Source organism: Diadema antillarum, unplaced genomic scaffold (genome assembly GCF_040938485.1).
Source record: "Diadema antillarum isolate AM-2024a unplaced genomic scaffold, OU_Dant_1.0 seq00001041_RagTag, whole genome shotgun sequence".
Classification (NCBI taxonomy): Eukaryota; Metazoa; Echinodermata; class Echinoidea; order Diadematoida; family Diadematidae; genus Diadema; species Diadema antillarum.
Window position 1 is genome coordinate 21,121 of NW_027271872.1, and position 11,047 is coordinate 32,167.

The window sequence follows — 11,047 nt, forward strand, 5'->3', positions numbered from 1 at the left end:
AAAGTCTGTGCTTTGTAAATAAACTGTTGATATTGACAGCACGATACATCAAATTCTGGAATTCTGTTCTCAATATCATCTGACCAGCTCGTGGATTGTGAATTATATATCAATGTAGCATGTCATAATATATGTCATCCATTTAGGTAGTTTTGAAAGGCCTTCTCTACTGTTCACGCATAAGCTCTCCAGGCCATCAGAAAAGCTTCTGAAATTAGAAGCTCGCGCTATCAAATCCTGCTTGAGCCGGATTTTAATTGTTCAATCTCATGACTACATGGCACTCAACCGAAGCCTTTTTACTTATTGCCTTTTTAGTAGTTTCGGCAATTGCCTCAAAATTCGCTAAATTCCGCCAATGTTGCATGAAGTTGTTCGGTTCTATAAAATGTTTATAAGTGTAGGTCTTACACGTCAGGGGGCCGCCGAACGTTTTCTAGTTTGTGTGTGTAGTTGAAGGGTCAGCGGAAGCTGCAAGCCTGGGAGTCAAAGGTCAATGGTACCCTCTCCCCCTCCCTATCCTTCTGAGGGGATGGAACCCTAGTGCCATGGGTTTTGTTTGGATTATTTATTATTTTTGTCATTTTTTTATTCGATTTGATTAATGACCCAAAGTGTGTGTGCGCGTTTGTGTGTGTGTGACTTTGTGCGCGCGCACGCGCGCGTGTGTGTGTGTGCGTTTGTGTGTGGATGGAGAAGCAGCCCCTACCCCACCTGCCATTCCGCCGCCCCTGTAACACATAACGTATGTGTATAAGTGTATTCACATACGCATACACACCCACTATACGAGCTACGTGCATTTCATTTCAAGGTTGAAACTTATCATTTCCCTGCTGTTGTTGCGTTATTGCGTTTCAGTGTTACTTTGACCCCTTGATGACCCCAGGACGAACAAAATCATATTGCTGCATACAATGTCCGCTATTCACCAGAGTTATGAATTAAGAGAAGAAATAATAAACAGAAAACGCATAGCTGACCGAGTCGGGCAATGGAATAAGAGTGTATAGGGCGCGTTTACATCGAGCACTGCAACGGCAAGCGTCATAATTTTTGCTATTTATGTGGTACGCCAAAAAGAATCTTGTCTAATTCTGTTAAGAAAAATAGTAATTCGGCACAAAATCATCCAAAATGTTATTTTTATGTCAAAATCATCAGCAACAAAAGTCACCAGTAGAAGATTAATTCTTTAAACAAAATTTATTAGCGCTGAAGTGAATTATTGTAACAGAACCAGACATGGTTCCTTTTGACGCACCATAGCAAAAGACCCGGTCCGTTCGCTGGCCGTACCGTGCTCGGTGTAAATGTACCATAATAAAGACCAAGATGTTAACCGCCACAGAGCCAACGAGTCCTAGAAGAGTCAACGGAATTCGTCCTTGAGAGAAAATATCTTTCTGCGTCCTCGTCAGCCAGTGTTGTCTTGATCCTTGCATTCATCATTTAATCATATCTGCTGCCGGTTTTTGTTTCTGCTTGTTTTGTTAAAGCAATTAATTTCCTCTTGTAAACTCGTGGTAGCCAGCGGTCTAGTCTGCCATGTGCCTTGGATGTATCATTATTGTATTTCGACCGAGCCTGGTGTCCTTTAACAGAAAACCAATTAATCGATGCGAACTGGCTATACTAAAGCCTCTTTTTTCCCCCTCTCTCAATTTCAACGCTGCGGAAATAATCCATTGTAATCATTCGGTGCGCACCCATCTTTCCGTGTTTGGGGAAATATGAGGCAATGTAATCACACAGCTCATTTCTCACGTATATGGATATAGGGCTATACTGATGGAGAATGAAAACAGAGAGAGAGAGGGGGGGGGGTAGTATGGGTGACAAAAAGAAAATGTTGGTACATGACGCATGATAGATTGGAGATGGGAATGGGAATTATAGTGGCAGAAAGGATGAAAACAAGAAAACATCATTTTTTTTAAAGCATTATACACAAAGTGTATAACAGAGGTCAACATGAAGATATAAAATTAAACAAGAATACAGATATAAATAAATACAATATATTACAGATGGACAGATAGGAAAATAGGTTTATGTAATAGTTGGAAATTAATAAGATAAATAGCTAAATCGACAAACAGATGGATAAAAAGCAAAGGGAATGGAGTGAGTAAGAAAGAGTGATGAGAAAGGGAGAGTGAGAGAAAGAAATGGATAATTATATATAGGAAAAGATAGAAAGTAAAGTAGACAAAGAAATGAATTGATAGTTAATATTGATAGGTGACAGGCAAATAGATATATTACTTAGAAGGTTAGTGAAGAGATAATAACTAATAGAAACATATATAGAGTGGTGGGATTAGAGAGTTTAGAGTATAGAGAAAGGAGAATGAAGAAAGAAAGACACATAGACAGATAGATGAATAGATATTGATAGGTAGATAGGTAGATATAGATAGGTAAATACATATAGATAGATAAATAGATGGATAGAGATATTGATAGATAGTATAGGTAAAAAGATAGAAAGGTAGATACATATATTGACAGATAGGTAGATAGATATGTAGATAGGTATGTAGATAGATAGATAGATAGACAGACAGATGGGTAGGTAGGTAGGTACATGGATATTATATAGATAGGTATAGATAGATAGATATAGACAGATAGGTAGATATATTGATAGATAGGTATAGGTAGATAGATATATAGATATAGGTAGATACATAGGCAGATAGCTAGCTAGCTAGCTAGATAGACATAGATAGATCGATAGATAGATTAATATATAGATTGATAGATAGGTAGATAGATCTACCCCATAATAGATAGATAGATGGCTAGATAGATAGATAGATAAATAAATAAATGAATAGCAGACGGATAGATAGATAGATAGATAGATAGGTTGGAAGAAAAAGAGAGTGAAAGAGATACAGAGCCATTCCAGCGGCTAAATGCGTGAAACAGTAAAATGCAGTAAATAAAAATAGGAGCGTCTATCGTCGCCAGGGGCAACCAATAGCACGTGTGCAAACCGGCCTTCGAGATCTATTCGTGACATATCGAATGTAAGTCACCCTTGTAGAGACAATTTGATAAGTTCTGTACTAGATTAATCAATGTGGTAGACACGCAACCATTGTTTCTCTTCATTGCAATTCGCCGCGCTCACGATCGACGCAGTTTTCTATGCTCGCTCATACTTTATGGATGTTTTTTTTTTATTTATATTTACTTTGTCTGTTTGTTTGCTTGTCTGTTGTTTGTTTGTCTGTTTGCCAATAAGCTGAGGTCGATCTTAGCGAATAGATGTGGACATGGGTTGAGCATATTTCTTTGTTGTACAGTATATTATAGAACACTCTCTTCTTTCGTACCCATACTGTAGTCTGTTATACATGTTTATCACATGTAAATTTATTACTTGTAAGCTTTTCCGCTACCAAACTTTGTTTCGCGAAAATTATATCTTTGCAAAATTTTGTCGAGTTGATCTTGCCACTGATATTTTGTACATAACTTGTTTTCATATCTTGTAATATGCTTTTATTTGAACTCACAGACCAAAATCCAGTGGTTGACTCACAAACTTGAAACTTGAAACGTATACACGTCTGGTATATGCTGGTGGCGATATATACGTTCTTACCAACATCTACGTATGACTGAATTTGATCTGGTCTAAAATAATAAAGTCAGGCGTAAAGGTTCCAACTTTTGGAGCTTTGTCATCCCTGATTTCCTGCTTTAGGGGCAGTGCTGAAGGGTCTCGAAAAAAGTTTGTATCGACAGAACAAAAAATATACATATTCTGATCCTGCAGTCGTGAACAATCTGGCGTATTCAATCACAGAAAAAAACTTGGGGGGATTTCAAATTTGCTCTCAGCCAATCAGATGCAAGGATTTCAATAGCTAGTAACAGTTTGTCAGAAAAAAAAAATCTGACAGAACGTTTCATGAAATGCCCCAGGTATCGAGACATTCGACCTTTTTGCACTATTATCATGTTCCGTTGAAAAGCCTTCTCCTAGATGTCGTCTGCAAGACATCGAAGTTAATAACATTGATATAAATTATCTGGTCTCCATGGAGACCAGAGACAATGATATGTCCCATTCTCAGTCGATTTCTATCATCATTCTTTATCAAATTTCTGTCGCATGACCGAAGCTTGCCAACCACATGACAATATTTACTATGACATATCAAAACATGACTTACTAGACCAACAAATCTGACCAATTTACTATGTCTCAAATCTTTTATCTTGACACATTAGGTCTGCATCCCCGCGTTTTACGAATTTAACTTATCGCTGGTGGAGATAATATGGGAAACAAAGGAAGATAATTATATGATAATACTCTCTATTCAATTGAGATATACAGACAAGCTCCCACTGACACTGCTGAACTCAATCATTGCCCCTTAGATATCCCGCAATGTATATTGATAATAGGCAGAGCAAAGTGGACTTAATTTCTCGCACGCCATCACGATAGGTTTACAAATACCGCAGCGAACTGCCTAATTCTGCTCTGGCTGTTTGTTCTGGTAATTATATTCCGCGGTATAAATAGGAACTGTCTGGTATTCTATAAACTGAGTTGATACCACATTGAAGATACTTTATTTATCACGTGAATGATGTTTGCTCTTCGATATCGAGATCGGCATTCGTTCGAGTCTGTAGTAGCTTTATAGCTTTGGTCTGTATAGAGTACTTCTTGTGCGTCTTATAACGATATCAATGTGAGACAATTGCGACAGTTGCAGGTATTTTTTTTCTAACAAAATAGTCATTCTCATTCGTGGCACGATCACATCACACAAGTTAGTGTTAGGCACATTAATTTTATTGCATTAAAGTGTATAACTGACCGATGACATAATGATAATGGTAAGATTGGCGTTTTATAAATGTTGTAACTGTTCATGTCTTATGACTAACCAGAAAGAGAATTATCATCAAGTCTTGATACAGGCACTTTCTAAAATGGTCATACTTATGAGTAGAGTATAGGGATTTTAAAGTATAAGTTACGATATCCTTTGTATAAAGGAGACATACAAGGTGAACACCAGCAAGTTACGCTCCAACTATAGCTGTAAAAGATATCAAGTTATGTCATGGATCAATCATTTATGCAAACACATGGAGTCAGCCATCATGGATAATGTTCATTGAAATGAAACACGCAAAACAGCAACTTGAGAGCAACAGGCAAAATATGACTTGTTTTGTGATATGAAATTGAAATACGATTTTTGATGTTTTTAACACTTTCTCTGTCACAGACGTTAGACACTGTGTACAATGCTATGGGGTTTTCTGGACCAATCAGCACTCAGAGCAAACAAAGGGTTAAAGTACATCGGCAAACTTACGACACTTGGGCTTCATGCTCGCAACTCCTTGTCGTTACTACATACACTGTTACAATCATTATTGTTACCAATTCGAAAAGAGAAAATGAAAATTATATGGTGTATTTCATCGACATTTTCGCCGTGTCTATGAACACTTATCATTATTGTTACGTATAATATTACTCAATTAATATAGGAATAAGGGGGAGGGACTTTGAGTGTACAGGTATGACCAAAGTCAACTTGCTCGCATAGGTTTGAACCCGCCCTTTTCCGACCCAGCTTCTAAGAGCATGGTGATCAACACTCGCTTACCACCCCAAAAAGAGCAACAACATCAGCAACAGACTTGATAGTAGACTATTTTGTGATATACCAAAGCACAATTTAGAACGGCCCTGGATATTGGGGTAAAACGCGATAGCGTTGCACAGCTCTAACTCAATGCATCCTTCTCATCATTACCATACATACCACCAGTAGTGATCAAAATATACATGTACATTCCTTTCGAGGACAAGGTACGGAGAAGTACTGTAGTAAGAAGGAGTTTTGTTCATTACCATGATTATAATATGGTGAGTGTCAAAATCCTTCACCTATATCATGCCTACTTGTTAGAATCACCAGCTGAAAATAATCGAAGACCTTGCATGTTTTATTACCGAGGGTATGATAATAAAGTCATTGTCGGAAGCGGAACTCTCGCGCTTTCCAAGGAGAGAACAGAAACAGGATCGACTTTCACAGAAGATACCCTCATCGACTTACCACTTTCAGACTAGAGAGTTCTCGTACATCCATACGACGTAAGGTTGGATATAGGATAACCTGGTGTGTCTGAAAGAGTCTATTTTCTGGAAACGCTCGAGCAGGCTAAGCATGTGTACAAGAAGACGCAATATGTTGTTCTGACAAATGGGGCGTTACAAGCAAGTATTGTTGACTTTTTGAGACGCATATGCGTTCTAAACTTCGGGATTACTTGAACCATTAAGTGCACTTCCACTTTTTGCATATATATACCAACTGGAAACCGGACAGCATCGTAACATTCGGACGTATTTTTCTTTCTTTAGACATTATTTTTATACCATGATTTCTAATTTGGCAGAGAGAATGATAAATATTCAATGAAATGACTCCATCACTGTAGGAGAAGAGACATGGCAACTGTTTTGATTTGTTACCAGAGTCATTGTCGCTATATTCACTTCTCGATTAATGCTACACAAGAGTCATGATTGACTACTAGTATATTGTACATTCAGCCTTTCAGTTTACCGCTTAACCATTTCAGCTATGAGCCAGCACGAATTTGAGTGCAAAGAGATGTTATAGCGCAGTGCGATATTGTATTACGGGTCCTGTCACGGCCGTACGCAGAATATACACTCTTACGCCATAAACGACATCTATTACAATGAATATTCCCAGTACACTTGTTTCTTTGAAATAACATTTTATCACATTTATGGTTCATTTCGACTGCATAATACATTTCAAACCGTATGATTTTGTATCAGAAAAAGGTAATTTACATATCCAGGGGGCAACCACCCTTGCTTCCCCTCCCATTTCTACGTCATATACCTGTTTATGAACACCCCCTCCCCCCCCCCCCAAAAAAAAAAAAAAATACAACTTGAAACTCGAACACTGGCTGATTACTCGATAAAGGAAAGCAAAGTGAAAATGGAATAGAACCAATCATTGTTTGAGTGTCGTTAACTGCAAAACACGGTCAGTGAGTTATAGGTATAGGTCAGGCTATGACGTCACGGCTGATAAGTGGTGTTCATCTGAATTAATTTACCTATTCTAACTCGAAATTGTCATCCCGAGCCAGCAGGGCAACACCAACGACACCTAAAAACAAATCAAAAACAAAAACAAAAAACCCTACACAAAGAATACATAACAAGAACGAATCTTCTTGCCTTATCATACGAAATATACTTTTCGTCACGAGTAGGAAGGAATATCATTTCCATGCGTCATGAATATATTTTGATCTTAATTGCTCAAAAATTTGTCAGTATCAACCTTGAAGTACAAATATAATGCGGTACAATGTTCTTATATAATGGCTCCACGAAAATGGACATGATAACTGCGTACAATGTAACCTTATATAAACGATCACCTCCCGGTGCTTTGTTTATACGAAAGTAAAGGCATCATATACTTTTACAATAACATTCACGAGTACAAACGTATGCAGATTGTCGCACACACGTCATACACACACACTTCTCAACAAAGAAGGCAAACGTCACAATACTGGTGTTTATACACTTGCTTCACGTGCGCGAAGCATGGACGGCAACATTTCGGAAAAGATAACATATTATAGTACATACTACGAACGCTCTGGACAAAATATATATCATCACACAAATTGGCGATGGTCCTTCGCCTCAAAGTACCTGGAAATTACGAATTATAGATTAACCAGATAATTATGCGGGCCGATTCAAATCCTGGCCCCATATCAACTCAGCGCCCGTAGCATATGCCAAGTCATTTCATTACGGGGACGGGACAGCGCAGATTAAATGATAAATTTTGGATGAGACATGTTCGCGTTCAAAACTAACAGGACAATAATCTCAACAATCACGGGGTTGCCATCATGATTAACCCGTTCGGCAATCATAGCCGTTGATGAGAGAAATTTTAAAGACGCACACTGAAAGTCATGAGCTTCCGGTGTGCACTATGCAAGGATTTCAATTCAATTTTCAATTTCAAGTTCAATTTCAATTCATTTCATCGGATATCGAGCACAAAACGTAGGAGCGAAGGATGCAATCTTAATATATTTTTCTAGATAATCTTTCTGCCATAGTTGGTCGCCGATTTAGGTCATGAATTCATGCCTTTCGTCTCCTCCAAGTTATCTGTTTCTCGTATGCATTATCTGAACGTGGATACTTTTTTTTTTTTCAAATTGCTCACTAACATGAACCGACAAAAGCATGTTTGTTTTTTTTTAATGCTGAAAACAAATTTTATTGAATTGAATTGAAATAATCTGACAATTTTAAAGCTAATTTTATACTTAATCAACTGCGGCATGGCTCCATAAAATACAAATTTTGCCCAAAATTGTTGTAGCAATGGTTTTTTAATTGAAATTGATAAAAAATGTAACGGTTTCTGCATCGATAACACAAATCACATGTACATATTTCTGCTACTATAAACATCACCATGTCTTCAATGAATCGACACAGTTCCTTCGATGTCGTTTGGTCTGTGCGAGTAACACTTATATAGGACGGCTAAAGCACTGCAAGCAGGGTTGTGAGACACCTCAGAGGCACAGAACTTGTTTATGTCTTCTGCGATAATCACATAAAGAGCGAATTGACCAATGTAGTTGTAATGATTAGTACACATCTGTACAATCATTGTATTTAAACATAACTGGTCTAGTTACTAAGACTAGCCACACTAGCCACCAGCTGGTCACTCCTTGACCATCTCGACACGTTGCATGTAAATCTACATCATCAGCAAAATGTATCTTGACCACGTTGCCAAAAAGTTGATACTGGCAGTTCCATTAAAGTCAGTCACTGAATGCACACCTTGCTCTCCACTGTCTCATTATTCTCTGGTCAACACTACATGGTGTCAGGAGTAAACTACGCATAATTCCTTTATCATGGATGGAATGAAGCCCCCAGAGCCGTTTTCCTTGCAAGGAAATATCACAGAGAACTGGAGAAAGTGGAGGCAGAGATTCAATCTGTACGTTAAAGCCAGTGGACTCGATAAGAAGGACGCTGAGGTACAGACATGTACACTTCTTCATGTAATTGGTGAGGATGCTCTGGAAATATACAATACGTTCACATTTCCAGCTCCAGTGCGCTCAACAGATGCGTCGCCAAGTGCAAGTGGGAGCCAAGATGCTAGCTCATCCAGCCCTTCTATGAAGCAAATATTGGAGAAGTTCACAGAGCATTTCGAACCTCAATCGAACGTCACGTATGAACGTCACGTGTTCAACACTCGATTCCAGATGGGAGGTGAAACGATTGAACATTTTGTGACGGACCTAAAGAAAAAAGCAAAGTCGTGCAGCTTCGGAGACCTCAACGACAGTCTAATTAAAGACAGAATCGTGGTAGGGATCAGAGATGATTCGACGCGGGCACGTCTGCTGCGAGAGAGAGACCTTACATTGCAAAAGGCGATTGACATATGTAAGGCATCGGAACTCACTGCGCACCACATGACCGAACTAAAGCCAAACTCCGCCGCAGACATACATGCCATATCATCGAAATCGAAAACAACTAAGCCATGTCCCCGATGTGGAAGCAGACATCCACCACGCAAGTGTCCTGCCTACGGAAAAACGTGTCACGGGTGCGGAAAGCCGAACCATTTCAGTTCAGTGTGCCGAGCTCCACCAACGAGAGGTGAAACAGCTGGACGAACATCGAAAAAGGGCAAGCGAGGTGACAGAGCCAGACACCAACCGGTCCACGACATCCGAACCGACGACGAGAGCGATGTCGATGGATCATCCTCGGATGACAGTCTCCACATCGATGCCGTTGGACATGAGAAGCGCAAAAAGGAATGGTATGTAAATCTTGTGTTTCTTTCTGGGATAAACAGGCAGAGTTCTCAGGCAAATGACAAATCGAGCACAAAAAATGCCAAATTCAAAATAGACACAGGAGCTCAATGCAACATACTCTCGATGGAATGCTACAAAGCATTGGGTAAGCCAAAACTGGCAAAATCAAAATCAAAGCTGGTCTCATACACTGGCCACTCCATCAAAACGGAAGGAAAATGCATTCTCACTTGTGTTCGAAAAGAAAAGTATCACAACGTAGAGTTTGAAGTAGTAGATGGAGATGTGCCTTGCATCATTGGACTAGAGTCATCTTCAATCCTAGGACTCGTCAAAAAAGTCGACACTGTCAAACCAGATGATTGTTTCAGCCAGTATGATGATGTATTTCATGGCCTAGGTTGCATTGGTTCCCAACAACATTTAGAGGTAGATGAAAATGTCAAACCTGTTGTCCATCCACCCAGAAAAATCCCTGTCGCACTCAAGCAAAAAGTGAAAGATGAACTGAAAAGAATGGAAGATATGGGTGTTATTGAGAAACAAACAGAGCCTACAGGCTGGGTTAGTTCGATGGTAGTAGTAGCGAAAAAGAACAAAGACAAAGTAAGAATCTGCCTAGACCCCCGAGACTTGAACAAAGCTCTAAAACGACCGCACTACCCAATGAAGACAATCGACGACATTACTGACAAACTAGCTGGTGCGAAGGTTTTCAGTACTCTAGATGCTAACTCTGGTTTTTGGCAAATTCCGCTAGATGAGGAAAGTTCAAAACTCCTCACTTTCAACACTCCCTACGGTAGGTACAAATTCACTAGACTACCTTTTGGAATAAATTCAGCAAGTGAAATATTCCAGAGAATCATGACGGACATATTTTCCGACTTAGAGGGAGTCGAAGTGTTGGTCGATGACATTCTCATTCATGGCCCCTCCAAAGACATACACGATGCTAGACTTAGAGAAGTGCTGGAGCGGTGCAGAGTGAAAAACGTACGCCTCAACAAAGAAAAGTGTCACATCAGGCAAGACAAAGTGACGTACATGGGACACATCATATCACATGATGGCCTAAAGCCTGATCCAAAAAAGATTGAGGCAA